We start from the raw sequence: 6,105 nt of genomic DNA, 5'->3' as shown, positions 1-6,105 counted from the left end.
TTCTATGTGTTATCATTATGTTTTAGAATGTTTACTGTTCTGTGATGTTTACTGTTCTGTGTTATCATTATCATCATTATGTTTTAGAATGTTTACTGTTCTATGTGTTATCATTATCATCATTATGTTTTAGAATGTTTACTGTTCTATGTGTTATCATTATCATCATTATGTTTTAGAATGTTTACTGTTCTATGTGTTATCATTATCATCATTATGTTTTAGAATGTTTACTGTTCTGTGTTATCATTATCATGTTTTAGAATGTTTACTGTTCTATGTGTTATCATTATGTTTTAGAATGTTTACTGTTCTGTGATGTTTACTGTTCTGTGTTATCATTATCATCATTATGTTTTAGAATGTTTACTGTTCTGTGTTATCATTATGTTTTAGAATGTTTACTGTTCTGTGTTATCATCATCATTATGTTTTAGAATGTTTACTGTTCTGTGTTATCATTACCATTATGTTTTAGAATGTTTACTGTTTTCTGTGTTATCATCATCATTATGTTTTAGAATGTTTACTGTTTTCTGTGTTATCATCACCATTATGTTTTAGAATGTTTACTGTTCTCTGTGTTATCATCATCATTATTATGTTTTAGAATGTTTACTGTTCTGTGTTATCATCATTATTATGTTTTAGAATGTTTACTGTTTTCTGTGTTATCATCATTATGTTTTAGAATGTTTACTGTTTTCTGTGTTATCATCATTATTATGTTTTAGAATGTTTACTGTTTACTGTTTTATCATCATTATGTTTTAGAATGTTTACTGTTCTATGTGTTATCATTATCATCATTATGTTTTAGAATGTTTACTGTTCTCTGTGTTATCATCATTATTATGTTTTAGAATGTTTACTGTTTTCTGTGTTATCATCATCATTATGTTTTAGAATGTTTACTGTTTTCTGTGTTATCATCATTATGTTTTAGAATGTTTACTGTTCTCTGTGTTATCACCATCATTATGTTTTAGAATGTTTACTGTTCTATGTGTTATCATTATCATCATTATGTTTTAGAATGTTTACTGTTCTATGTGTTATCATTATCATCATTATGTTTTAGAACGTTTACTGTTCTATGTGTTATCATTATCATTATTATGTTTTGGAATGTTTACCGTTCTGTGTGTTATCATCATCATTATGTTTTAGAATGTTTACTGTTCTCTGTGTTATCATTATCATCCTTATGTTTTAGAATGTTTACTGTTCTGTGTTATCATCATTGTTTTAGAATGTTTACTGTTCTATGTGTTATCATTATCATCATTATGTTTTAGAATGTTTACTGTTCTTATCATGTGTTATCAATGACCCCCACCCCCCTCCCTGATTGTGGCCTCCTATTCATTCTATTTCTATCCATTTAATCCGATCTGATAGCTGAAATCTAGATAGATTACGTTTGAAAAACGGGGGTACAGTTGAAGTCGGAAGTTTACGTACACTTAGGTTGGAGTCATTAAAACTAATTTTTCAACCACTCTTCTTGTTAACAAACTATAGTTTTGGCAAGTCGGTTATGACATCTACTTTGTGCATGACAAGTAAAAAAAAAATTTCTCCAACAATTGTTTACTAACAGATTATTTCACTTATAATTCACTGTATAACAATTCAAGTGGGTCAAAAGTTTACATTCACTAAGTTGACTGTGCCTTTAAACAGCTTGGAAAATTCCTGAAAATTATGTCGTGGCTATAGAAGATTCTTATAGGCTAATTTACATAATTGGAGGTGTACCTGTGGATGTTTTTCAAGGCCTACCTTCACACTCAGTGCCTCTTTGCTTGACATCATGGGAAAATCAAAAGAAATCAGCCAAGACCTCAGAAAGAAAATGGTTGACCTACACAAGTCTGGTTCATCCTTGGGAGCAATTTCCAAATGCCTGAAGGTACCACGTTCATCTGTACAAACAATAGTACGCAAGTATAAACCCCATGGGACCACGCAGACATTATACCGCTCAGGAAGGAGACATGTTCTGCCTCCTAGAGATGAATGTACTTTGGTGCGAAAAGTACAAATCAATCCCAGAACAACAGCAAAGAACCTTGTGAAGATGCTGGATGAAACCGGTACAAAAGTATCTATATCCACAGTAAAACGAGTCCTATATCGACATAACCCGAAAGGCCGCTCAGCAAGGAAGAAGCTACTGCTTCAAAACCAAACATAAAAAAGCCAGACTACGGTTTGCAACTGCACATGGGGACAAAGATCATACTTTTTGGAGAAATGTCCTCTGGTCTGATGAAACAAAAATAGAACTGTTTGGCCATAATGACTATCAAAAAGTCATCTCAACTGTGAAGCACGGGGGTGGCTGCAGGAGGGACTGGTGCACTTCACAAAATAGATGGCATCATGAGGATGGAAAATTACGTGGATATGTTGAAGCAACATCTTAAGACATCAGTCAGGAAGTTAAAGCTTGGTCACAAATGGGCCTTCCAAATGGACAATGACCCCAAGCATACTTCCAAAGTTGTGGCAAAATGGCTTAAGGACAACAAAGTCAAGGTATTGGAGTGGCCATCACAAATCCCTGACATCAATCCTATAGAAAATGTGTGGGCAGAACTGAAAAAGCGTGTGCGAGCAAGGAGGCCTACAAACCTGACTCAGTTACACCTGCTCTGCCAGGAGGAATGGGCCAAAATTCACCCAATTTATTGTGGGAAGCTTGTGGAAGGCTACCCAAGTTTGACCCAAGTTAAGCAATTTAAAGGCAACGCTACCAAATACTAATTGAGTATATGTAAACTTCTGACCCACTGGGAATGTGATGAAAGAAATAAAAGCTGAAATAAATAATTATCTCTACTATTATTATGACATTTCACATTCTTAAAATAAAGTGGTGATCCTGAATGACCTAAGACAGGACATTTTTACTAGGATTAAATGTCAGGAATTGTGAAAAACTTAAATGTATTTGGCTAAGAAGTATGTAAACTTCCGATTGAACTGTATGGGAAGCGGGTAAACAGGGAAAGCGGGTAAACAGTATTATATGGTGACCACTACACCACATGGTGGCAAGACAATGGAGCATCCAAATATACATTTGAAAATGTGAGCAATTATTAAAGGCCCAGTGCAGTCCAAAACAATATTTTCCTGTGTTTTATATATATTTCCACACTACGAGGTTGGAATAATATAGTTAAATTGTGAAAATGCCCTTTTAGTGTAAGAGCTGTTTGAATAGACCGCCTGACATTGCAGCCTGTCTGGGGAATTAGTTCATAGATTCATAAAAAAAGAGTTCCAAATCTTTGAACTTGCTCTTTGCTAAGAAGCTATTTTTGTTTGTTTTTTCAAAACTATTTTAATTGAAACAATCACAGTACGGTACTTAATTGTTACCCAGAAATGATTTGATATTGAGATAAAAACGGCTGCATTGAACCTTTATGACGACCCAGTGAAATAGGAGCCAACACCAAACTACATCTAGTTTTGATTTACATGTGTTTGAGTTGTCAACTAACGTGAATTCAATGTGAAATCAACCAAAACATTTACCATATGATTCAACCCAGTGAAATAGGAGCCAACACCAAACTACATCTAGTTTTGATTTACATGTGTTTGAGTTGTCAACTAACGTGAATTCAATGTGAAATCAAACAAAACATTTATCATATCATTTGATTTTGGTAAAAAGTTGGATGAAAAAAAAAGCCAAAATTCCATTACATTGATGACGTTTTAAAAATCCAATCAGTTCAGTTTTCCACACTGATTCAACATCATCTCAATGAATTAAATGAAGTGGAAACAACATTGATTCAACATCATCTCAATGAATTAAATGAAGTGGAAACAACATTGATTCAACATCATCTCAATGAATTAAATGAAGTGGAAACAACATTGATTCAACCAGTTTTTGCCCAGGTGGTATGGAGTTCTGATATTAATGCATTATTAAATGGTATCGCTGTTTTACATCCTCTTACCCGGCTGGAACCAAAACACCGTCATCTCATAACCTTCTAGTAACTCTTGAGCATCACACAGATCAACCCATTTTTCCACACAGATCAACCCATTTTTCCACACAGGTCAACCCATGTTCCTCATCCACAGACCATAGAATCTTAAACAAAAACAAATTTAGCAAAATCTGATTTATCCCCCTCATACATTTGAACTTTCCTCAAATGAAAAGCACATTGACTGAACTCGGCCCTACCTCTTCTCTTCCCACAACCTCTCTCTCTCTCTCTCTCCTTTTTCCCCCTCAAGAACATACTGTAAGGCAAAAACCTACTTCACTATTCACCAGACAGTTGGAATGTATTGTAGTCTGTTTTACAGGTTAGCTTCGCTACCTTGTTCTGTTAACCTTCTCTGTTGTTTCCTTCCTGCCATTTGGAGAAAGGGACACCGGATTGAAGGTAATTACATTCAGAAATGCTGCAGACGTTTATCTGTGCTTGTGGTTTGGGACTTCACAATTGGGATTGGGGCCTGCTGACAATTTTCCCCTTAAAGTAGGCCACTGTGGAGCTACCTAGCTATCAGGTTGGGTCCCGGGCCTGATACTGGGGCTATGAGGCTGAGAGTGAGTCCAAAATGGCACCCTACTACATACTGTACATAATGCACAACTGTAGGGCTCTGGTCAAAAGTAGTGCACTATGTATGGTGCTGTTTAGGACACAACCTGGTGCTGTAGACTGAGAGTGTTGCCACATGTTGGAGTCGGCCGGTGCCAGGAGCAAATGTGCTGAACAACGGGACTGAAACCATGAACTCCGTGCTTTGGCAGTGGCCGTGCTGCGGAGGCTACTCACAGGGGTAGACCAACAGCACTTACAGTACCAAGTGACGTGTGTAAGTTTGGGTGTGTAATTGTCTTAAGTGTGTATGTGTGTGTGTGTGTCCATCTTACCTGTGTCAGATTACTGACAGTCTGTTCCATCATCTGTTCCCTCCCATTCTTCAAGTCGTTTCCGTAAAAGTTAGAGCGCGACACACACAGACACACAGTCTGAAAGCATGGACATCTCCACAGAGGACATCTCACATCATGATGGGTCACACCTGGCTACGCTTCCTCCCTCTCTCCCTCCCTCCCTCTCTCCATCTCTCCCTCCCTCCCTCCCTCCCTCCCTCCCTCCCTCCCTCCCTCCCTCCCTCCCTCTCTCCCTCCCTCCCTCCCTCTCTCCCTCCCTCCCTCTCTCCCTCCCTCCATCACCCTCCCTCCCTCTATCACCCTCCCTCCCTCTATCACCCTCCCTCCCTCTATCACCCTCCCTCCCTCTATCACCCTCCCTCCCTCTATCACCCTCTCTCTCTTGTTCCCACACAGTCGGCATCTGGAATCTATTGGCGGCGAGAGTCACATGAAGCCATAAAGCCCTCAAAGGCCCACAAACGCACTAGGGGTGGAACGTCAAACAATGTTGGCCCAACAAGCTGCCAACAGACACAGTGCTCCGTCTCGAACCTGAACAAACTCCGAACGTGGCTCTTTTTTCCCCTTCTCTCTCTCTCCTTTCGTTCTTCTTCTTCCTTCTCTGTGTTGTTGACCGACCCGACACCTGGGAACTAGCTCGGGGGGGATTTTTACATTTTTACCCCTAAATGGAATTTTGTATCAGATCTGACTCTAGCGAGCTGAGTGGAAGCCAGGCAGGGAGGCAGAGGGACAGACAGAGAAGGCCAGTGTCAGATAGATAAACAGCCGTAGAGGGAGACGAGGTCGTCCTCCTGTAGATTGGATTGGGGATTTAATTGGGGTCTTCTCTGACCCACGGTAACCTGCTACAACAACCCTCCTCGGCCCCCGGTGTCACCGCAGGGTTAATGTCCACCCACCCGCCGTCGCTAGACAGATAATGTGACCTGCGCTGCTCGTCTTCGGTGATCTCATTGGCATGAAGTAAGCCGTTGTCACTGCGGTCCTTTTAGCCAAGTGGAGAAGTGGAGGGGGGTGGAGGGGCGGTGGAGGGGCGGTGGTGCTGTCACAGCACTGTAATGCTCTATCGATTCTCCATATCTGTTACGGAGGCTGGGAAGGGCGACCCAAATTCGATATGCTTCTAAGGGGCCAAGAACTCCAAACAA

Source organism: Oncorhynchus mykiss, chromosome 19 (genome assembly GCF_013265735.2).
Source record: "Oncorhynchus mykiss isolate Arlee chromosome 19, USDA_OmykA_1.1, whole genome shotgun sequence".
Classification (NCBI taxonomy): domain Eukaryota; kingdom Metazoa; phylum Chordata; class Actinopteri; order Salmoniformes; family Salmonidae; genus Oncorhynchus; species Oncorhynchus mykiss.
This window is presented reverse-complemented; position numbering follows the sequence as displayed.